Source organism: Asparagus officinalis, chromosome 5 (genome assembly GCF_001876935.1).
Source record: "Asparagus officinalis chromosome 5, Aspof.V1, whole genome shotgun sequence".
NCBI classification, from domain to species: Eukaryota; Viridiplantae; Streptophyta; class Magnoliopsida; order Asparagales; family Asparagaceae; genus Asparagus; species Asparagus officinalis.
In genome coordinates this window covers 99099596-99125171 of record NC_033798.1, presented here as the reverse complement: position 1 = coordinate 99125171, position 25576 = coordinate 99099596, and the positions used below count along the sequence as shown (strand labels likewise).

Sequence of the window (25576 nt, the reverse complement as noted above, 5' to 3'; positions counted from 1 at the left end):
GCATTTGCCTATCGACTTGGGATCTGACGAGATGTTGCAGTAGCTTTCACACTAAGTGCATCCATATGAAGTTAGGTTCTCAATTCACCCGTCCTCTTTTCACAATCAGTATTGAATCAGAGACTCCAAACTCTGCAGTATGATGAATTTCAGGTGAAAGTCACAGTCCACAGAATTGAGCTTGTGCATATTTTGTCCTGTGTAATATAACTATAGATGTGTTTTTATTTCAAAACATGACACATACAAGATGGAAAAGATCTTAACTTATTAGTAGTAGTTCATAAAGATTGACTATCAGTCAGTAGGACTACGAAATTATAGCCTGCACACAGGATACACTACTATATTTACAGCATGACCATGCTAAAAAAAGATGAAGGAACCAAGATAATTCACTGGTCTTTGCTAAAGAGCATTTCACACACACATTCACATACGCACACACACAGACACACACACACACACAGTTACACAAGCTCGAAAAAGATGAAGGACGTCAATATCAGGCTATGGTCTTTGCTCAAGAGCATTTCACACAGCCATCCACCCCACCCACCCATCCACAAAAAACAAGAAAGGTGATAAGAGCAATTAAGGCAACTTAAAGAATATGGAAATCAAACTCTGCCAATCAAATGATCACCAATGAATATGGATTATAAACATGACCAATAATTTCAAATATTGATAGGGAATCGAGTGATTTGCATCAGATAGTTACGTATGGTATGGTATGGTCATAGTTCTGAGTTATATGTAAACGATCCTTTAAATCATAGTTCTTAAGGCTGAAATGAACTACACCCTTATCCAACAACTTACTAAGATGGATGTGAATTGTAGGATACATATGCAAGAAATGTATGACGAGTGTTTTAAATTAAATATGCATTGTATAATTGAGTACATGTCAATACATAATTGAGTACGTCTGAATAAATATATGCATATATGAAAAGAGTGTCCAAGAAGTTTCGCGTAAATGAGTACGACACGTATCAGGTACTGGTACAACTCCATATAGAAGTACTCAGATAACATAGCATCTCGTTGTTCTTCAAAGTCTAAAAGGACAACACAAGAAACTATCAGACTTGGGATTCAAATAAATGAAGTTTTGAGTGATTAGAACTCCATAATTAATATGAGTAGGAAAAAATATGGATATGGTAATTATAGACCTAGAAAAAGTAGAACTTCTTATAAAAAGTACACCAAATATGATCTTATAGTTATTATTAATTCAAAGGTTACAAAAATATTTTGAAGGTCTAGGATGACTATACGAGGAACTATACAAGTATTCAAGAATTTAAGTGAACTTTTTCTTTTATCAATATTACAACATCAAGAAAGATATCTACAAAATCAAGAAATTCAAAAGAAAGGAAAATAAAATAAATAATTATAGAGTATTTCAAGAAATTCAAAAACTTGACAAGGATACAATCAAAGCACCACTTTATTTTCTTCTAAAAGATTAGTAGAGAACAAGGTTTCATGCTTTCTTAAATCTTACAACCCAAATTTTTTTTTCAAATCTTCCAGATAAAAGTAGCACGGTATGTAACATTACTGGAACAAAAAAAAAAATACAAAGCAACAATGTAATCAAATATTCCTGTTTTACATATCATTTTTGTGTTTCTCAAGAAACATATTTAGAAATTTCCAAATTCTAAAACTGTTCTATATTAAGAGCCAAAGTCTACGAAAATTAAAGCAAAAAGAATTAGAACAAGAAATTTCTAGTTCAAAGATTACAACAAAATGACACTGTTTAAAAAAACAATAATCTCCATAAGAAGCAAAAATAGCTGAAAAGTCAAATGAAAATTTGTACGGGCCCTAGAACTAATGAAGTTGAACAAAATCTAGTACTCCACATGACATAATTTTATAACAGAAATAAGCATAAACTGGTAGAACTAGTGTTAAATTTTACATGACAAAAGCAGTGAGTGATATCCAATGATAATAAGCTTAAGGCGATAGCTGATGATATGAAGATATCTAAAGTGCATGCCCTCACGATGCAACTTAGTATTAAGTGCTACTGCATACTGATAAAATGGTGTTACACACTGCGAATGAATGCAGAAAGAATGGATGACGGTACCGGTTAATACAGAACTACATAGTAAATATTTAGTGCAAAAGTGATGGACAACGATGGATGAAGTTCGAGAAATAAAAGTTTGATGTGTAAAAACTATTTTAGACACACGATTAACAAGCCAAGATAGATAAATGCAGAGGTCGAATAGGGGGAAGTAAAGTGCAAAATAGCCCGTATATATCCGATCTGATCTACAATAGTAACCCAAAACAAATGCGAATATGGTTTCACATTTTTGGTTGGATACAAATATCGATTCAATTTTCGGATACGGTCCGACTATTTAAATTCAGATATGGATTAGATATAGATTTAGATATGAATTCGGACACCGACCCGGTTACAGATATGAATATTATTAATTTTTTTATTATCTTGATATCAATTGCATGCGATTTAAAATGTCGTCATATGTTTTTGGTTTACTAGATCATGCTTTTACAGAGGTAACAATTATACATTTTAAACTTATTTATAGTCAATTTTAAGTTATACTATAATTTAATTTATTTTTTTATCAATGGATATAATAAAATGGGAGGCCTAGAAGAAAAATTTGCAGCACTTTATGTTGTAATTCTTGTCTCGTACTTTTTTCTAATCAATTGCTTGCAATTCTTAGTTTTGTGAGGTTTGCTTAGGTTAGTATGGTTGAAATTTCATGAGATCTTACTGTCCAAAACAAATTGTTTAACTGATAACTTTTATTGTCCAATTAACATGATATTTTATGTTATCCGATTGATATCCGAATCATATCCGTTTTCCAAATATTTGATTTGCATATGTGATGGTATCCACATCCGCTTCCCTAATATCCAAACCATATTTGTTTCCAATTGTGGATATGGATGACTTTTTCTTATCGAAGAATACTTATATCTGTATCCATGTCTGTTTTTTAGGAAGTGGATATGGATATGATAAGTGTCATATCCAAATCGAGTTCACCCCTAAGAGAAAATCATCAATATCAAGTTCAAATGACAAACAATATGAAGGCAGAAAATGGTCATTGATACGAAATTTTTTGGATAATAACGTTTAACAACAATATTAAGTGCTTGCGAGACTAATGTAGGGGGTAATATGTGCAACTATAAGAATGGAACGAAAAGCGAGCTAAGCACATCACTTTTGTTTTTCAAGAAATTTCAAATCAATCTTTAAACTCTAAGACAAAAATATTTTATAACTACAATATTACTATAATTAAAAAGCAAAATGAAAAAAAGGTATAGTTTTGGATTCAAAATTCCACAAATTTCTAAAATTCCAAAAAGCTCTAAGGTTGAATTGTGTTTTCTTGAAATAGAGATAAGATTTCATTACTAGGAAAATTTTAAAAAAATGATAGACCATCTTTAAAAAACATCACATTATACAACAACTACAAAGCCTTTTATCCCTAACGCTTAGGGTCAGCTACATGAATCCTATTCTTTCAGTTTCGTTCGATATTCGGACATTTCCTCTATTAACTATTATCATATCCTTTTATCCCTTTTAATTGCTTCTATCCAAGTTTCCTTAGGTCTACCTCTAGATTTTTTTCCCCATTAACTATAATATTATCATTTTTCGTAACCGATACGTTAAGAGTTCTCCATTGTACACGACCAAACCACCTTAGTCGATTCTCTCTCATTTTATCCTCAATAGGAACACATCACATTATACTACAAAGTAAAAAAAAGGCAATCTATTTACAAGTTTGATAAATTATAACCTACAGAACATAAGTTTGTTGAGAATAAAAAGAATATGGATAACATTAAAAATTTTGATACTTGAGAATTAAAAAGTTAGGAAGTATTTTGATAAAATTCAGAACTGCAAAACTGGAAAGAAAAACAAAGAGCAAAAACTATATTTGGTTTATAAAATTTTCTAATCCATTAGAGAAAATTTCAACCAAGATATCAAAATCTTTTTGATAAAAATGTCATATTACTGTAATTTAAAAAGTACACTAAAAATAAAGCTTAGACTTCAAAAAATCCCACAAACTTCTCAAAATTCCAGAAAGCTCTTGGAAAATTTGTGTAGAAAGAGATAGTACTAGGAAATTTAATTAAAACAGTTAACGAAATAATTATATATAGTTTCAAAAGTTTAGCTATAATTTTGTGGCAAGATGAAAAATTAAATTAAAAAATTTTACAGAGTAATTTAATAGGTCCCACATTTTCATAAGCATAGGACACAAGAAAATAATTTCACATACTTTTAGATTCAGAGAAGAAACTTCAGATTCATATTATCGAAGAGAATAGGCAAGTTCAAATGTCAATACCTCAATATTAAATTAGAGTCAATCCGGTTCTAACCTGAGGTTATAGGGAAGAGTTGAGGAAGCCCCTTGGTACAAGCTCAAGGGAGTGCTAATAAGTGAACATATACAACCTCAATATATGCTTACACTGAACAAACTGCAATAAGGATAACCCAAAAAGTGCACATTATGATAAGAAATTAATATTTAGAGTGCACGAGATGCATAAATGAGAGTAGAATTGATGTGCCCATTGTATCAAATTCAGATTAAGCGTACCTCTAAGTAAGTCCAACTGGATGTAAGATGTCACCCAAAAGACTGTAGAGTAACAAGCCCAGAAAAGAGGAGCTCACAGAAGGTAAGCATCTAAAGTGCATGTGAATCACTAACGGGTAATGATAGTAAAATTAATGTGGCACAAGGTATCAATTAGTCAATTAAGGAGATCCACAGTTAGTTAAGTAGTTAGTGGTGGCTAATTAAGCTTGATCGCAAATCGATTCGACAAATTTCAATGAGTAAGATAAGTAAAATATACTGCCGCAAGTCTAAGCAATTGAATATGCCAGAATGAGGTTCAGAAAATATCTTATGATAGTGATAAGATGGAAATATATAATCTCATAATATAACTTAGAATAACTGAGAGGAAACTTATGTAGTGAAACCCTTAGTATCAAATTTTGGTGGGTAATGATAAGCAGGAAATATATAATCTCAATAACCTTAAGGGCTTAGATGGGGCTACAGGATCTAGATCAATATTGAAGCACGTGCAAAAATTGGGGCATGAATAAAATTATGAAAGCCCTCTACAAGTCTCCGGATCAACAACTAGGTCCGTGCAAAAATTGGGGCATGAATAAAATTATGAAAGCCCTCTACAAGTCTCCGGATCAACAACTAGGTCGCGGATAAATATCTGTGAGACTCTAGAATTGGCATCAGTTTCAGTTAGTAACTGAAAGTAGGCACTATAGACTATCTAGAAATCTATAAGAAATGATCTGATGTTGGATCACGTTAAGCTGTATTTTAAACATTCATAAAACGATATATAGATGAAACACATTTGCAAGTTTCCGGTGAGTATGAATAGGGCAACAGAATGTATCAACATGCCTAACGAGACTAATATTATTGAGGACTGACTTCTCAAATGTGTGAGATCACCCGAGGGTAGAATTAATGAAGCACTTGATATCAGTTCACATAACTTGGGAAACCGATAACATGTGACAACTTGAGTTGATGCAAGTTATGATGATTAATGAGAAGTATGTAATATACAAGTCAATTTTGATGCTTTAAAGAAATACATTATTTAGAACATAATTATAGAAGACCTTTCTCATAAATAAAAGGAACAAGTCAAAAACCAAGTTAAAAACGAACTCCATAACTAAAAGGAACAAGATAAAAACACCATATTTTGTTCCAGTTTTTCAAAATTATTGAAATCAATTGGAAATTTCATAGATCAACAAGTTTTAAAAAATTCTAAAAAAATTAATAATTAATAAATGAAAAAAATTACTTTCAAAAATTAAAAAGACAAGACTTCAATTGAAATTTTAAGAGATGACTGTTCTTTCACAGAATTTTTTTGGAACTTCGAAAACGTTAAGGTAGTGCTTGAAGCAATAACATAAAAGGCCTACGAGGAACCTTAAAACAAAATGATACACCAAATAATATAGAGTTTTAAAATTCTCATAAAGATTTTACTATTTTGAAAATTTGAGAAAACCATATGGGTACTTTGATTCAAAAAAATTAGAAACCTTTTATAAAGTGTAGTGTATATTTATTACTAGAAAAAAAATAAAAATGAAACAAACCAGGTATTTATAGTTTCAAATTTTGAGTTATGTATGTGTGTGTGTGTGTGTGTGTGTGGAAAAAGAGTGTTAAGTTAAAACTAAGAAAATACACCAACCAGTTTAACAATTCAAAATTTGTCAAAAATATTACATTTATTTGAAAGTAAATAAAACATATACAAACCTCAGATTAAATTTCAAAATTTCAAAATTCACAAAACAAGTCAGGAACATTGATACTATTTCCTAAAAAATTTGAAACTATTTGATAATGGTAACACAAACTATTTTATAAGTTCGATATGGTTGCTGAAAATAACAGGTAGTAGAAAAAGAAATACCAAAGATCAAAAGAGTATTAAAAACAATTAAATAATTTCAAATTCAAGAACTTAGGGATTTAAAAAAGATTATATCGATCATAAATGAATAAATGAGTAAATGACTGGAAATACAAATTTTGAAACATTTAAAGGGAAAATCAGATGTAATTTGCAAATCTGAAATGTTAAAGGACATTTTTTTTCTTTTTGAGAAAAAAATCCTTGAGAAAAAGATGAAATTCTACAAGGCAATTTAAAAGAATATATTAATGGCAAAATTTTATAAGCCAAAGGATGCCATAGAAGATGTCATAGGACGGGGGATTGGAAAAGTCAACTTGTATCAAGCTTTCTTATAATTAGTAACAAGTAACCAATACACTTCTCCCAGCAGGCCCATAGAAGGATTGGCAATATAAAAAGAATCTATCAATGGCAAAATTTTATAAGCCAAAGGATGTTATACAAGATGTCATAGGACAATAGTATTGGAAAAGTCACTTGTATCAAGCTTTCTTATAATTATTACTAAGTAACCAATACACTTCTCCCAGTAGGCCTATAGAAGGAAATTGATAAATTTAGAGGTACATAAAATGCAGGTCATCTATTCGAGATAGAAGATTTAATGAAGCTCAACAAACAGGTTTTGTTAAGAAACGATACGTACGGAACATACTTTTCTATTAAGTTCAAAATATTGGTCGATAATGGACACAATCTCAACAAGCCTAAACAAGCCTAAAAAGATAGTTGGTGACACAGAATAAATATCTCATATGCATGCATCAAATTAGTAAAGGTCATAAGTGAACCAAAAATTGGAAAGGTTCATGAGCATAAATTTGGAGAGGTAACCAGTCCATAGACAAAGAGATGGATGGTAATTTTGAATGAAGATTAAAATTGATCTCAACAAGCCTAAAGAGATAGCCGGTGAGACAGAATAAACATCTTATATGAACGCATCAAATTCACGGAAGGTCATCAATGAAAATCAGAAATATAATCAGTTAATATACACAGCAAATAGGTGCAAAGGAGATTGATGGTAATATTGAATCAAAGATTAAAATTGTCCTGCAAATAGCCCAAAACATTTTACACAGTTAAGAATTTGTACCAAGCTTCTCAGTTCAAGATATTGGTTGATAATATACGATCTCAACAAACATAAAGAGATAGCTGGTGATACTGAATAAGTACCTCATATTTAAAAAAGGTAATCAGTCAATATACAAAAGATGGATGGTAATATGTAACCAAGATTAAAACTGATCTCAACAAGCCTAAAGAGATGGCTGGTGAAACAGAAGAAATATCTCATATGAACCTTATATTGGAAAAATAATCAGTCAATATACACTGCCAATAGGTGCAAAGGAAATGGATAATAATATTGAAACAAGATTAAAATTATCCTGGGAATAACCCGGAACTATTTTGAAATGAGATTAAAATTCTCCAGGAATAAGTATTTCATATATGGAAAGGTAATCAGTCAAAATACAAAAGATGGATGGTAATATTACCTTTCCAAAATAAATATTTGTCGAACACAAGGGTCATAAAATAAAAAATAAAAACATGTTATAATGATGTTTGAAATTATGTAGAACTTACTTTAAAACTTCAAACCATTGAAAAGTTCTCAAGATTAAGACTTTCGGAATATGATAAAATAGTGTCAAAATGAAAAATATATTTGAAAAGTAAGTACAGTCATGGCACTAAGTTCACATGAACAAAGCCCAGAGCATAAGAAGCAACTAAGTAGAAATAAACAAAACAATACAAAACAAAATCAAATTACAGCATTTCCAAAGCATAAATGTCTCAATACGACATGCTTGAAAAACTCGAGTTATAAAAACTTGAGAAGTTTTAGAAATTGGGAAGTTTGAAAATCATTTGAATATTAAAGCAAAATTTTAAAAATCATGGTAAAGGAACCATTTTGAGATTAGAAAATCGAAAATATAGTAAAATGTAATGAAGATCTGAAATTTTGAAAATGAAGAAAAAAAGATCTTTGAATACTTGAAAGCTTTACAAACATGAAAACATGTGAAAAACTTGAGTTATAAATTTTTTAAAAGATTAAGAAATGGGAAAGTTTGAAATTAAAAATTAAAGTGAAATGTAATTTATAGAACTAATTGATATTAAAATGTTAAAAAAAATAGTAACTTACCGATTTGAAATGAAAATTTTTAAATATATAGTAATCGGTAAAAAAATATCATAAAATAACACTCTGAGGTAAGGCGAATCGTTTGAATTTTTCTTTAAAGGGTTGAAAAGTACAAAATTACAGTAAAAAATCTTCCAAAACAAATATTTATAAAATCCAAGGCTAATAAAATAACAATAAAAATATGTGAAATGGTGTTTGAATACATGTAAATAATATTTAAAACTTAGAACTATTGAGAACTTTAAAAGATTAAGACTTTTAGAATATGAGAACAAAGCATAATACTGTTAAAGTGAAAAATAGATTTGAAAACTTGAAAGCATGAAAAGCTGAAAACTCAAAGAAACTAGAGTTATAAAAACTTTGAAAAGTTAGAGAATTTGAAAAGGTTGAAAATCATTTGAAAATTAAAGCGAAATTTTAAAACTATGGTAAATGAACAATTTCAGATTAAAATAATCAAAAATTATAGGAAATGTCATTAAGGTCAGAAAACTTGAAAGTGAAAAAAGATCTTTGAAAACTTAAAAGCTTTAAAACTGTGAAACAGTTTGATAAACTTGAGTTCTGAAATTTTGAAAAGTTAAAGAAATTGGAAGTGAAACGTAAGTTAATACCAATTTGAGATGAAAATATTCAAATATATAGCAAAACGTAACCTAAATTAATAACGTCATTAACGCGAATTATTTGAAAAAACTTCTTAAAAGGTTTGAAAATTACATAAATATAGTAAATTTTTTTCAAAAATAAACATTAATATAGTAGAATCCAAGGATAATTAAATAAAAATAAAAACATGTGAAAATGGTGTTAAAAAGCACGTAAAAATTATTTCAAAATGTAAAACTCGTTTTAAATATTCAAGATTAAGACTTTAGAATTTGGAACTAAAAAAAATATTTTAAAGAGAAAAATAGATTTGAAAGGTGAAAGCTTGAAACCCTGAAAAATCAAGTTAACTTGAATTAAAAGCGAAATTTAAAAACTATGGTAAAACAACCATTTGATATTAAAATAATCGAAAATATGGTAAAATGTCATTAAGGTTTGAAAAACTTAAAAGTGGAATGGAAGTTTATAAGTCTGAAAAACCGAGTTATGAAATGTTGAAAAGGTTAAGAAATTAGAAAGTTTGAATTTATTTTTGAAATTGAAGTAATATGTAAATTATAAAACCATTTGATATTAAAATTTTGAAAACCATAGTAAATTCCCGATTTGAGATGAAAATATTGAAATAAATAGCATTTTACTTGCAAGTAACACAGTAAAACGCCACTAAGGCTAAAATCTCACTATGGCGAATTGTTCAAAATTATTTTTCAAAAGATTTGAAAAGTACCAAAATATAGTAAAATGTCACCCAAAATAAATATTTATAGAATCCAAGGCTAATAAAATGTAATGAAAACATGTGAAAATGAGGTTTGAAATTATGTACAAGTTATTTCAAAACTTAACATCGTTCGAGAATTTTCAAGATTAAGACTTTTAGAATATGTGAACTAAGCAAAACACTGTTAAAAGTGAAAAATAGAGTTGAAAAACTTGAAAGCTTGAAAAAACCTGAAAGCTCTAACAAACTTGGGTGTTGAAAACTGGAAAGGGTTGAAATTTATTTGAAAATAAAAGCCAAATTTTAAAAACTACTGTAATCGAACCATTTGAGATTAAAACAATCAAATATATAGTAAAATGTCATTAAGGTCTGAAAACTTGAAATGAAAAAAAAAGATCTTTGAAAACTTGAAAGCTTTAAAATCGTGAAAGAGTCTGAAAAGCTTGGGTTATGAAAATTTGAAAAGATTAAGAAACCAAACAGTTTGAAAATTAAAGTGAAATGTAACATATAGAACCCCATTTGTTATTAATTAACATTTTAAAAACCATAGTAAATTACCAATTAGGGATCAAATATTCAAATATATATGTTATACTACAAAACATAGTCCCGCATCGGATATTGATTGAGAGATTGAATGGTTTATAAGTGCAACATTGACTAGCCAATTTTGGAAGTGGATTGAGCCAAACTATATTTTGCATTAGTAGGCGCCACGACTTACATCGTGCTAACTAGCTTGCAAGCCCATTGCTTGACAAACAGTATCAAAGCAGTTAGCTAGTCGAAAGTGTGGAGCTAAGTGCTATGTCGGGCTAAGTGCTACATCGTGTGAGTACGGTTAAAACCACATCTAGAGCCGCCCATAGGAGAAATCTCTAGAGTCCACTCTACATGGTGGTGATACTAGGATGTATCATGCCGCGAAAATTTGAACGGCAATGGATTAAGTGCAACATAACTAGTCAATTTTAGCAGTGGATTAAGCCGAACCATGTGTTGACTCAGTAGGATCCACGGCTTATATCGCGCCTAAGTTACCTGGGTATTGCTAAAATGGAGCTGGATCAGTACCCATACGGGACGTGTGTCGTACCCGCACCTGTACTCAACACTTCGTGTACACTCCTTAAATATATGCACATGTTTATTCACACCACTCAATTATACAACGCATGTTTAATTTAAGACGCTCGTCATAAACTTTTTGGATATATATCCTACACTTCACATCCATTTTTTAACTTGTTGGATAAAACTTGAGTTCGTTTCAGCCTCAAGAACTGCAATGTAAAAGGGTCGTTTATATAGCTCAGGACTATGATTATATCCTATGAGTTTCAGTCATGTTCCCGTACCCCACCTTTCACAAATTTGTTGTCTCATACCCGCACCCGTACCTACATCCATATCAGTGCAACTTAGCATCGTACCAACAAGCTCACACTTCCGGGTGTGACAATAGGGTAAATTGTACAAAATATCGTAAAATGTCAACAAAGCAAAAGCATCATTAAGGCGAATTATTTGAAATTTTTTTTTAAAAGGTTATAAGTATAAAATTATAGTAAAATGTCTTCAAAAATAAATATCTATAGAATCCAAGGCTAATAAAATGAAAATAAAAACATGTAAAAATAGTGATTGCAGTTATGTAAAAGTTATTTTAAAACATAAAATAATTAAGAAGATTTTAAGATTAATACTTTTAGAGTACGAAAACTAAGCAAAATAATAAAGTGAAATATATTTGAAAGCTATTGAGCTTGAAAACTTGAAAATTCTGAAAAACTTGAGCTATGAAACTTGAAAACTTTAGGAAATTGTAAAGTTTGAAATCATTTGAAAACTAATGCGAAGTTTTAAGAGCTATGGCAATAGCCATTGGAAATTAAAATAATTGATAGTATAGTTAAATGTTATTATAGTCTCAAATTTTGAAAACATTAAAGTGAAAAAAATTCTTCAAAAACAGGAAAGCTTTAAAAAGTTGAGAAATCAAAAAGTTTAAAGTGAAAATATGTGAAATGGACAATGTTTTACAACTTAGAAAGTATGAAAACTTAGAAAAGATTAAGAATTTTTTTTAAATAAGCATGATTGAAAAACTTAAAAAGTTATGAAAACCTTTAAAAAGTTCAAAAAAGTACAAAAACGTGAGTCTGAGAAGTTGCAAAGCTTGAAAATTACAGTGCCTGTACACGGTTGTTTTTTTATCCCTTACTTCAGCTCAATCCTGCGAAATAGAAGAACCGTTCATGAAAAAGTGTGACCCGAAGCCTCACTTTTCACTTGAGTATCATTCCTTCTAACCTGATCTAAGCCCAACTTCACGTCTTTCATTTATTCCAAGTCAGTTGTTCACCCTTTCTCTGCCCCGGAGAAAGGGCATGGTGATGCAATTCCATAGATCCAACAAAAGCTCTGAAATCTCAACAAAGGTTTGAAAATTCAAAAAGTTTTGAAAATTAAAGTGTGAGATATTGGAGATTTTGAAACGTCTAATAAATTGGAACGTTTGCATGCTCCAAGCGAAATATAAAACAAGTCAACAATATTAAAGTGAAAAAAAGATACTTGAAAAACTTAAATAGTTATTTTCAATTTGGAAATGTGGAAAGTTAGAGAATTAAAGTGTACGAAATTGGAATGTTCGAAAGCTAAATGAATTGTAAAACAAGCCGACTATGTTAAAGTGAAAAAAAGATATTTGAAAACCTTACAAAGTCATGAAAATCTAAAAAAGGTGTAAGAAATTGAAAAAAAATTGAAAATTAAAGTGAAATGTCCAAAAAGCTTGAGAAATTAGAAAGAATGAAGAAAAAAAATATGTGAAAATGGAAAGAGTTGGAGATATTGTAAAGTTTGGAAAAAATATAAATATGTAAAAATGGTATATGAAAAAATGGAAAAATTCGTTTAATTAGTTAAAACTATTGAAAACTTAGAAAAGACTAAGACTTTTTTTAAAAAAATATGAAAGCACCAGAAACTAGAAAGTTTAAAAGTTTTACAGAAATGTAAAAAGAATTTGAGTATATTGAAGTTTGGAAACATGGAAAAAACGTTGGAAAGTTTGCAATGTAAATCTAAAAATGGTCATTGAAAATGTGGCGAACCTGTTTTGATTATTTAAACCGTTAAAACCTTATGAAGATTAACACTATTTCTCTAAAATATGAAAACTAGAAAATAGTTTTAAAGTTCGCAAAGTTTGAAAATTAAAGTATGATAAATTTGAACATCTGAAACATTTGAAAGCTACGCGAAATGCATAACAAGTCAACTATATTAAAGTGAAAAAAGGGTATTTGAAAACCTTTTAAGTTTTGAAAATTTATGAAACGTTTAAAAATGTGGTAAGTTTGAAAATTAAAGTGAAATGTTGAAAAAGTTGAGAAATTAGAAAGTTTGAAGAAAGAAAAACTATGTAAAGTTGGAAAGAGTTCGACAAATTGGAAAGTTTGAATATGGATAAAAGATTAAGAATTTTTAAAAAATTACAGAAATGTGAAAAAGATCTTGAGAATTTGTAAAGCTTTAAAATTAAAGTGAAATGTCAAAAAAGTTTGAAAATTTGGAAATTTTGAAAATTAAAGTAAGTGAAATTGGAATATTTGAAAAGTATGAGAAATTGGAACCTTTGAGAGCTTGGCAACATGTAAAACAAGTCACCTAAGTTTGAAAATTAAAGAGAAGATAAAAAAGTTTAACAGATCGGAAAGTTTAAAAGTTAAACTATGAGAAATTAGAACATTCGGAAAGTATAAGAAATCAGAACGATTGAAAACTAAGAGAAATGTAAAACAAGTCAACTATGTTAAAGTAAAAAAAGAAAAAGATATTTGCAAACCTTATAACCTTATGAAAACTTGAAAAACGTTTAAGAAATTGGAAAGTTTAAAAATTAAAGTGATATGTCAAAATAGTGAAAAACTTTAAAAATTAAAGTATGATAAATCGGAACATTTGAAAAGTATGAGAAATTGGAACGTTTGTATGAGAAAGTGGAAAATTTAAAAGCTAAGTTATTGAGAAAAGAAGATATTGAGGAGTAGCAACAACAACAAAACAAGTTAACTATGTTAAAGTGGGGAAAAGAAGATATTGAGGAGCCTTATAGAATTATGAAAACAAGAAAAAAGTTCAAGAAATTGGAAAGTTTGAAAATTAAAGTAGAATGTCAATGAAGAAAGTGAAAACATGTGAAAATGAAAAGAATTTGACAAATTAGAAAGTTCAAAAGCTTAGAAAATACTAAGTAATTTTAAAGATATTACGAAAACTTAAAAAGGGTTTGAGAAACTTTGGAAAGAAGTTAGAGAAAACATTTAAAATTGTGAAAACTTGAAAAAACTTGAAATGTAAAAATTTAAAAATGTCAAAAGGCTTCAAAAATTAAAAAGTTTGAAAAACATGTAAATATGTAATAAAAAAACAAAAAAGAGTTTGGAAAAATGGATGTTTAAAATATTTGAAATATGTAAAAATGGAAAGAGTTTGAGAAATTGAAAAGTTTGAAATGTAAATATCTAAAATAGCCTATGAAAAAGTGGGAAACCTATCAACTGTTGAAATCATTTGAATATTAAAACTTTTTTCTATAAAATAATAAAACCTAAAAACAGTTTGAAATTTTGGAAAGTTCAAAAATTAAACCATGAGAAATGGGAAAGTTTGAAAAGTATGGGAAATTGGAACCTTTGAGAGGTAAGTGAAAATGCGAAACAAGACTACTATGTTCATGTGAAAGAAAAAGGTATTTGAAAACCTCATAAAATAAATGCGAAACAAGACTACTATGTTCATGTGAAAGAAAAAGGTATTTGAAAACCTCATAAAATTTTGAGAACTCTAAAGAAACTTGAGAAATTAAAAGTGAAAACCTCATAAAATTTTGAGAACTCTAAAGAAACTTGAGAAATTAAAAGGTGAAATGTTGAAAAAATTTGAGAAATCAGAAAGTTTGAACAAAGTGAAAATATGTGAAAATGGAAAGAATTTGACAAATTAGAATGTTTGAAAACTTAGAATAGTTTAAGACTTTTTACAAAATATTATGAGAAGTTAGAAAATCTGAAAGAAAATGTAACTAAATAAAATGGTATTTGAAAATACACAACAAATTAAGACTTTTTTGAAGAAATATGAAACATGGGTAATTAAGGAATTGGAAGTTTGGAAAGTACAAGGAAATGTTAAAGGAGTTTGAAAAAATGGATGCTTCAAAACTTTTAAATAAAAGTTTTGAGACAACATGCAAAAAGTTAAGAACACTTGCAAAAGTTTGAAAATTCAAAAATTATAGAGTTGAAAATATCAAAAAGCTATAGATATTGGAAATTTTGAAAAAAAATGTAATTATATAAAAATGTAAATGATTGAAAATGGGAAGTTTGAAAGTTTTAAAAAAATGTAAAAAGGTAAAAATTAGAGAAATTAAAAGGTTTGAAACGTAAATATCTAAAAATGTCATTTTAAAAATGTATGGAAACCCATTTTTATTGTTTAAATCGATGAAAACTTTTCAAATCTAAAAATGTCATTTTAAAAATGTATGGAAACCCATTTTTATTGTTTAAATCGATGAAAACTTTTCAAAATTAATTATTTTTCTATAAAACATGAAACTTGAAAACAATTTGATATTTTGTAAAGTATGAGAACTAAAGCGTAAGAAATAGGAACGTTCAAAAAATTAGAGAAATCAGAACATTTAAAAGCTAAGCTAAATGCTAAACAAATTAGCTATGTTAAAGTGGTTAAAAAAATATATTTAAAAACCTTATTGGTTTTGAAAACTAAAAAAAATTAAGAAGTTGGAAAGTTTAAAAATTAAAGTAGAATGCAAAAAAAAAAGTTTGAACAGAGCGAAAATATGTGAAATATGAAAAGAGTTTAATAAATTGTAAAGTTTGAAAACTAAGAAAAGATTAAGAAATTTTAAAGATATTACGAAAACATGAGAAGGGTTTGACAAAGTGAAAGCTTGAATTTAAAAGTGAAATGACAAAAAGTATGAAATTTTAGAATGATTAAAAATTAAAGTAAATTTAGAACATTTAAAAATTAAAGTACGAAAATTGGAAGCATTTGCAAGCTAAGCGAAATGAAAGCTTGAAAATGGTTTGAAATTTAAAAATGTCAAGTTTCAGAAACTGGAAAGTTTCAAAATATTTATATACGTAAAAATGGAAGTTTTGGGAAATTCAAAAGTTTGAAAATTTTGAAAATCGACAAAATGTAGAGAGTTTGCTAAAATGGAAAGTTTGAAAATTTTGAAAAAAATGAAAATATCTAAAAATAGAATTTGAAATCATGAGAAACCTATTTTTACAATTTTAAGCGTCGAAAACTTTTGAAGATTTAAAACTTTTTCTTAAAAATATATAAACTAGAAAACGACTCAAAAAATTAGAAATTTTGAAAATCAAAGTATGCGAAACTAGAATGTTTCAAAGTATGTTAAAGAGAAAAAAACAGATACTTGACAGACTTAGAGACTTATGAAAGTAGTTGTGAAATCAGAAAGTTTGAGGTGAAAAAATGTGAAAATGGAAAGAGTTTACAAATTGGATTTGGAAAATGAAAAGACTAGAAACTAGAAGTTTGAAAAAATATATATATAAATATGTGTGTGTGTGTGTGTGTATATATATATATATATATATAAAAAGTAAATTTGATTGAAAACATAGAAAAGATTAGGACATGTATAAAAAGTACAAAAACATGAAAAAACGTTCAGAAATGTAAAAGTTTGAAAATTATTGGGAAATGTCAGAAGAGTTTGAAAAAATTGGATTAGGAACTTGAAAAGAAGTTAGAGAAAACCGAAGTTGTGAAACTTGCAAAAGTTTGAATTTAAAAAGTTTAAAATATCAAAAAGTTTTCAAAAATTAAAATGTTTGAAAAATTGTAAAAATGCAAGAGCGCTTGGGAAAAGGAAATATTTGAAAATATGTAAAATGGAAAGAGTTACAGAAATTGGAAAGTTTGAAATGTAAATATTTAAAATAGCCTTTGAAAAATTAGGAAACGTACTTGTATAATTTAAACCATTGAAATCTTTTAAAGATTAAAATTTTTACTACAAAATAAGAAAAATTAAAAACAGTTTGAAATTAGGAAGTTTTAAAGTTAAACTATGAAAAATTGGAATGTTTAAAAAGTATGGGAAATTGGAACATTTAAAAGCTAAGTGAAAGGCAAAACAAGTCAACTATGCTAAAGTAAAAAAAGGTATTTAAAAATCTTATAAATTTTGAAAACGGAAAATATAATAAGAAATTGGAAAGTAAATGTTGAAAGAATACGAGAAATTAGAAAGTTTGAAGAAAGTGAAAATATGTGAAAATGGAAAGAGTTTAACAAATTGGAAAAGTTTCAAAGCTTAGAAAATATTAAGACATTTTTCAAAATATTACAAAAACTTGAAAATAGTTTGAGAAGTTAGAAAATTTGAAAGAAAATGTAAATAAGCAAAATGATATTTGAAAACATAGAAAAGATTAAGACTATTTTTAAGAAATATGAAACATGAAAAGTGTTTAAGGGATTGGAAGTTGGAGAAACAAGTTTGAAAATTTAAAAACTTAAAAAGTTGTAATGTCAAAAAGTTTTAGATATTGGGAAGTTTAAAAAATTGTAATTAAATAAAAATGCAAAAGAGTTTGAAATTTTTAAAAATATGCAGAAAAATTGAAAGGTTTGAAATGTAAATATCTAAAAATGGCATTTAAAAATGCATACGAATCTAATTTTATAGCTTAAACAGATGAAAACTTTTGAAGATTAATCCTTTTTCTACAAAATATGAAACTTGAAAACTATTTAAAATTTTGGAAAGTTTGAAAACCAAAGCTAAGCAAAAGGGAAAGATTGGAACGTTTGCAAAGTATAAGAAATTGAAACATTTGAAAGCTAAGCAAAACGCAAAACAAGTTAACTACGTTAAAGTGAAAAAAAAAAGTTATAATTAAGAACCTTAGAGTAACAAAAAATTGAAAAAAGTAAGAAATTAGAAAGTCTGAAAATTAAAGTAGAATGCCAAAAATATATAAGAAAACAAAAAGTTCGAAGAGAGTGAAAATATGTAGAAATGAAAAGAGTTTGATAACTTAGAATGTTTGAAAAACTTAGAAATTATGAAAAGAGTTTATTAAGAAATATGAAACATGAAAAGTGTTTCAGCAATTGGAAGTTCAGAAATTATAGCAAAATGCCAAAGGAGTTCAAGAAATTGGAAGTTTGGAAACTTAAAAAAAATTAACACAACTTGTAAAGTTATGAAAACTCAAAATACTTAAAAAATTCATAAAAATCTAAAAATGTCAAAAAGTTTTAGATATTACAAAGCTCGAAAATTGTAATTTATATAAAAATGGAAAAGAGTTTGTGAAATTAGAAAGTTTGAAAATTTTGAAAATATGTAAAAATGGAAAGAGTTAAAGAAATTGAAAGGTGTGAAACGTAAATATCTAAAAATGATAATTGAAATGCATGGAAACCTATTTTTATAGTTTAAACTGATGAAAATTTTCAAGGTTAATTCTTTTTCTATAAAATATGAAACTTGAAAACAGTTTAAAAATTTTGAGAACTAAAACAAAAGAAATTGAAACGCCTGGAAAGTATGAGAAATTGGAACATTTGGAAACTAAGCGAAATGCAAAACAAGTTATCTATGTTGAAGTGAAAAACAAGATATTTAAGAACCTTATAGTCATGAAAACTTGATATAAGTTTTAGAAATTGCAAAGTTTAAAAATTAAAATAAAATGTCAAAAATATATAAGAAAACAGAAAGTTTGAACAAAGTGAAAATATGTGAAAATAAAAAAGAGTTTGATATATCGAAAAGTTTAAAAACTTAGAAAAGATTAAGAAATTTAAAAAAATATGAAAACTTGAACAGGGTTTGAGAAGTTGTAAACCTTGAAAATTAAAGTATGAGAAATTGGAACGTTTCAAAAGCTTTGAGAAATTGGAACGTTTCAAAAGCATTGAGAAATTGGAACATTTGAAAGCCAAGTAAAATGCAAAAAAGGCTCAAGTATATTAAAGAGAAAAAAAAAGATATTTGACAACCTTATAGAGTTATGAAAATTGACAAAAAGTAGAACTTAGAGTTATAAAATTAAAGTGAAATGTCAAAAATAGTTGCGAAATCAGAAAGTTTGAAGTGAAAATATGTGAAAATGGAAAGAGTTTAACAGATTGGAAAGTTAGAAGGATGGAAAGAGCTTGAGAAATTGGAAAGCTTGAAAATTTATATGAACATGTAAAAATAATATTTGAAAATACAAAAAAGTCAGTTTAATTATTCAAAATTTTGAAAAGTTAAAAACGTTTACGACATTGATACAAAAAATGAGAATATGAAAAGCATTTGAGAAATTGAAAGTTGAAAATTACTGTGAAATGTCCAAAGAGTTTCAAAAATTGGAAATTCAGAAACGTGAAAAGAAAGTCAGAGAAAACTTTTAAAGTCATGAAAACTTGTAAAAGTTTAAAATTTAAAATATGAAAAAACTAAAATTGTCAAAAAGTTTTAAAAATTAAAAACTTTGCCAAAAATGTAAACATGCAAAAATGGAAAAGAAGTTGGAAAATCGGATAGTTAATTTTTTTGAAAATATGTGAAAATGGAATGAATTTAACAAATTGGAAATTTTGAAATATAAATATCTAAAAAGAGCCTTTGAAAAAGTGGGGAACCTACTTATATAATTTAATCCTTTGAAATCTTTTGATGATTAAAACTTTTTTCTATAAAATATGAAAACTTAAAACTAGTTTGAAAATTTGGAAAGCTTGAAAATTAACTATGAGAAATTGGAAAGTTTGAAATGCATGAGAAATTGGAATATTTGAAAGCTAAGTGAAATGCAAAAAAAAGGCAACTATGTTAAAGTGAAAAAGCAAGGTATTTGAAAACCTTACAAGGTTCTGAAAACTTTGCCAATAAAAAAAGAAATTGGATGAAGTGTGGAACAAAGTTGAGAAATTAGAAAGTTTGAAAAAAGTTAACATATGTGAAAATGGAAAGAGTTTGTTAAATTGGAACGTTCGAAAACTTAGAAAGTATTACGACTTTCAAAAATTATTACGAAAACTTGAAAATAGTTTGAGAAGTAAGAAAATCGTAAAGAAAATGTAAACAAGTAAAACGGTATTTAATAATATAGAATAGCTAGTTTATTTATTTTAAACCATTGAAAACATTGAAAGAAATTGAAAGTTATGAAAGTTTAAAAAAAGTTTGAGACAACTTGTAAAGTTATGAAGACTTGAAAAGTTTGAAAATTAAAAATTTTAAAAAGCTAAAAATGTTAAAAAGTTCTAGATATTCGAAAAGTTAATGTAAATATATAAAAAAAGAGTTTATGATATTTGTAAGTTTGAAATATTTTGAAGTACGTAAAAATAGAAAGAGTTAAGAAATTGAAATGCTTGAAATGAACTATCTAAAAATGTCATTTGAAAACGTGGGGAACCAATTTTTATAGTTTAAACCGATGAATACCTTTGAAGATTAATTCATTTTCTATAAAATATGCACTTGTAAACAGTATGAAAATTTGTAAAGTTTGAAAACTAAAGTATAAGAAATCGGTACATTTAAAAAGTATGAGAAATTTGAACATTCGAAAGCTAAGTGAAATGCAAACCAAGTCAATTATGTTAAAGAAACCTTATAAAGTTATGAAAACTATAAATGTTTAAGAAATTGGAAATTTTGAAAATTAAAGTAAGATGCAGAAAAAAGTTGAGAAATCATAAAGTTTGAAGAAACTAAAAATATGTGAAGATGGTGTTTGAAATTTTCAAAGAGGCTATATTAGGTTGGACTAAGTATTTTGTAAAGAGGACAAAATTATATAGTAGTAGTGAAAGTAGTATAAAGAAAAGCCCTTTTGTATCCAAGAGAAGTTGTTTCTACAATTTGATTCTCTATAGCTTGGTTTTACTCAACTTAATTTCTCTACTACTTCAATCCCGTACAACTTCATTACTCTACTCCTTCATATTTTACAAGCACTTCCTCATGGGGTATTTACCGACACCATGAGGTGCTTCCATAACCTCCTCCTTCTACACATAACAATCTACATGATTATTCTTACGCACTTCTAGAAAACACTCTAAAAGCATCAAATAACTAAAAATGACATCTGAAAATGTAAGTAAGTAAAAGTGGTATTTGAAATATGTAAAAGTTAGAAAAGATTAAGAAACAATTAAAAAGTTAGAAAAGACTTAAGACTTCAAAAAAATATGAAAACTAGAAAAAGTTAGAAAAGACAAACTTGTAAAGTTATGGAACTTGAAAAAGTTTGATAGTTAAAAAAAAATTAAATGTCAAAAAGTTTTAGAAATTGATAAGTTCAAAAAAATGTAAATACATAAAAATGGAATTTGAAAATGTGAAAACCCCTACTTTCATAATTTAAACCCATCAAAGATTAAAACTTTTTCTATAAAAATATGAAAACTTGAAAATGGTTTGAAATTTTGGAAAGTTAAAAGTATAAGAAATTGGAATGCTTCAAAAGTATGAGAAATTGGAAGATTTCAGAGCAAGCAAAATGTAAAAAAAAAAAACCAGAAAGATTTTACAAATTGGAGACTTTGAAAAATGGAAAGAGTTTGAGAAATTGGAACATTTGAACAAAAAAATGTAAATATGCAAAAATAGTATTTGAAAATACGGAATTGGAAACATAGAAAAGGTTAACACTTTTATTTTTAAAAAATTAAAACATGAGAAGTGTTTTGAGAAATTGGAATGTTTGAAAATTATTGCGAAATGTCAACAGAGTTTGTAGAAATTGGAATTTTGGAAAGTTAAAAAAATTTGAAAATATGTAAAGATGGAAAGAGTTTGAGAAATTGGAAAGTTTAAAATGCAAATATCTAAAAAGGGCGTCTAAAAACGTGGAAAACCTAGTTTTATAATTTAAACCATTGAAAAAGATTAAAACTTTTCTCAATAAACTAAGAAAAATTAAAAGAAATTTGAAAATATGGAAAGTTTCAAAATTGAACTATTGAGAACTGGAACGTTTGACAAGTATAGAAATTGGAACGTTTGAAAGCTATGTGAAATGCAAAACAAGTGAATTATGTTAAAGTGGAAAAAAAGGTATTTGAAAACCTTATAATGTTTTGAAAACTTAAAAAAATTATGAAATTGAAAAGTGAAATGTCAAAAAAAGGTCGAAACATCAGAAAAATGTGAACAAAGTTAAAATATGTGAAAATGAACAAAGTTTGACAAGTTGGAAAGTTTAAAAACTTAGGAAAGATTAAGACTTTTTCAAAAGATATTGTGAAATTTTGAAAATAGTTTGAGAAGTTATAAAATGTGAAAGAAAATGTAAATAAGTAAAATGGTATTTGAAAATATGGAAAGGTTAATTTATTTATTTTAACCATCGAAAACATGGAAAAGATTTAAGACTTCTTTAAGAAATATGAAACATGAAATGTGTTTCACGAATAGGAAGTTAGGAAATTATAGCGAAATGACAAAGGAGCTTGAGAAAATGGAAGATTGGAAAGTTTAAAAAAAAGTTTATAGCAACATGTAAAGTTATGAAACTTGAAAAAGTTTGAATATTCAAAAAATAAAAAAAATCAAGAAGTTTCAATTATGGAAAGCTAAAAAAATCTAATTATATAAAAATGGAAAAGAAATTGCGAAATAGAAAAGTTAAAAAATTTGAAAATATGTAAAAGTGGAAAGAGTTAGAGAAATTGGAAGGTTTGAAATATAAATATCTAAAAATGACATTTGAAAATGCAGGAAAGCTTATTTTATAGTTTAAAATGATGAAAACTTTTTCAAGATTAATTCTTTTTCTATAAAATACGAAATTTGAAAATAGTTTGAAATTTTGGAAAGTTTAAAGCTATATCATAAGAACTTGGAATGTTTGGAAAGTATGAGAAAGTGGAACAATTGAAAGCTAAATGAAATGCAAAACAAGTCAACTATGTTAAAGTGAAAAAAAAGGTATTTAAAAACCTTATAAATTTATGAAAACTTGAAAAAAGTTGAAGAAATTGGAAAGTTAAAAATTAAAGTAAAATCTTGAAAAAAAAGTGAAGAATCATAAAGTTTGAAGAAAGTGAAAATGGAAAGACTTTGACAAATTTGAAAGTTTGAAAATGGAAAGAGTTTGAGAAATTGGAAAGTTCGCAAAAATGTAAATATGTAAAAATGGCATTTAAAAATACGGAAAGTTAGTTTAATTATTGAAACCCCATTGAAAACTTAGAAAAGATTAAGACTTTTCAAAAAAACATGAAAACATGAAAAATGTTTAAGGAATTAAAAAGTTTGAAAATTATAGTCAAATGTCAAAAGAGTTCTGAGAAATTTGATGTTTTGAAATTTAAAAAACAAAGTTTGAGAAAACTTTTAAAGTAAACTTGAAAAAGTTTGAAAATAGGATAGTTTAAATTTTTTGAATATATGTAAAAATGGAAATAGTTTGAGAAATTGGAAAGTTTGGAATGTAAATATCTATCAAACCTACTTTTTATAACATTTAAATCGTTGAAAACTTTAGAAGATTAAAACTTTCTCTACGAAATATGAAAACTTGAAAATAGTTTGAAATTAGAAAGCATGAACAAATTGAAAATATGTGAAAGTGTAAAGAGTTTAAGAAATTGGAAATTTGAAAAAAAAAATGTAAGTACGTAAAATGGTATTGGAAATTGCTAAAAAGTTAGTTTAATTCTTAAAACTATTGAAAACTTTGAAAAAAAATGAAAAGTAAAAACATAAAAAGGTAAGATGTCACCAACGCTAAAATGTCATTAAGGCGAATCGTTTGAAAAAACTTTTTAAAAGGTTTGAAAAGTCAAAATTTTGCATTTTGAAAAAAATGTAGTTTACAAATTTGTAAAAAAATATTTTAATCTTAAGCAAAACAGCTACCCTAAGATTTTACTATAGCTGCACTAATTATGTGTGCTAAAAAAGCCAACAAGCAGTTATCAACTTTGCATCATAAAGAATAGGTTATTAAATTAAAATACATAACCCATAAGGCCACAATGACGTGCTCACAGAAGCAGCACAATGTGATGGCTAACCAAAGTTTTTTAATCTCAAGCAAAACAACCATCCAAGATTTTACTTAAGTTGCACTAATTACGCTTGCTAAGAAAACCAACAAACAATTAACAAGTTTGCATCAGAAAGAATAAGCGAGTTAATTAAATACATTGCCAAGGAAGGTTTTTACATCTAAAGATGACAAGTTCAAGAAATTTGATGACAGTATGTTTCTAGCTATCAACATCAGAACATGATTTCAACAGAACTGAACAAAAATAAAAAAGTTATCTTCAATTAAAGGGTCAAGATGTTACCTTTCCCAACTTTGATTTTCTTCGAAGTACTTCCCCACCATGGATCCAGCGATGGGAACTTGAGGATGGGAGAATTTACCTGCATTGATCGATCAAGGATGTAAGCCGCAGAAATTTCCAATGTACACATAAATAGTAAAAAAATAAGATCGTTACCTTGAAATCGCTTGAGATCAGCTCCTCTCTCACCATGGATCGTCGAATCTTTGACGATTTAGGGCAGAAAACCCTCGATAGGCTCCTCTTCCGCCATGGATCGTCGAATCTATGACGATTTAGGGCAGAAAACCCTCGATAGGCTCCTCTTCCGCCATGGATCGTCGAATCTTTGATGATTTAGGGCAGAAAACCCTCTGCTTGAGATAGGCTCCTCTTCCGCCTTGGATCGTCGAATCTTTAACGATTTAGGGCAGAAAACCCTGGATCTCCGCGAGAATTGAGAAGATAGAGGCACCGAAAAGACGAGAGATACGAAGGCCCCGCTAATCAATTTAAGCCGGTTTAAGTCGGCGTCAAGATTAAGCTAAGTAACGGTCATAATTAGGATAATTTTCTTCTTGATTAAGTCTTAAGTTAAACCTAACTATATTTGGACGTGATTGCCGGCTGTCAAAGTTTATGCCCACTGATACGTGGGGCCACGTATTTGCAATAGGAAAGTGCACTATTTTAATCAAAGCTATTGAGATTCGGACATGATTGTAGTTTCCAAAATTTATATCTTACTGACACAAGGCGCACGTATTTGCGATAGTAAAGTGCACTTGACTGGCATCTTATCTTATATATTTATGTGATAGACATGCAAGAAAATGGTAGAAATTAAGAGTTATGAATCGGAGTAAAACTAAAATAGCTGCTCTTTCTGGAATGCATATCAAAAAGTCCATTACTTAAGTAAATTAAGAGTTATGAATCAGAGTAAAACTAAAATATCTGCTCTTTCTAGAATGCATATCAAAAAGTCCTTTACTTAAGTAATCAAATATTAATGAGAATTTCTACTTTTCAAATATATGTTATCTCCTTGTTCTCCACTACAATCAGATTTTTTAAAATTGAGAAAAAGTTTATCAAAAAAATATCTATATACAGTA

At 27.7% G+C, this 25576-nt stretch overlaps 1 long non-coding RNA gene across 9 annotated transcripts; it reads right to left on the bottom strand.

Moving 5' to 3' along the window:
- LOC109840351 lies at positions 1 to 24935 on the bottom strand. 9 transcript variants are annotated; one of them, XR_002246897.1, is made up of 4 exons: positions 24636 to 24935; positions 24480 to 24558; positions 4419 to 4554; positions 1 to 132 (listed from the first exon to the last, which is right to left on the bottom strand). It is a non-coding gene; the product is annotated as an uncharacterized LOC109840351 (long non-coding RNA). The 9 variants fall into 9 exon arrangements; XR_002246891.1 differs by having other exon boundaries at positions 7 to 197; XR_002246893.1 differs by having other exon boundaries at positions 7 to 210; positions 4453 to 4554.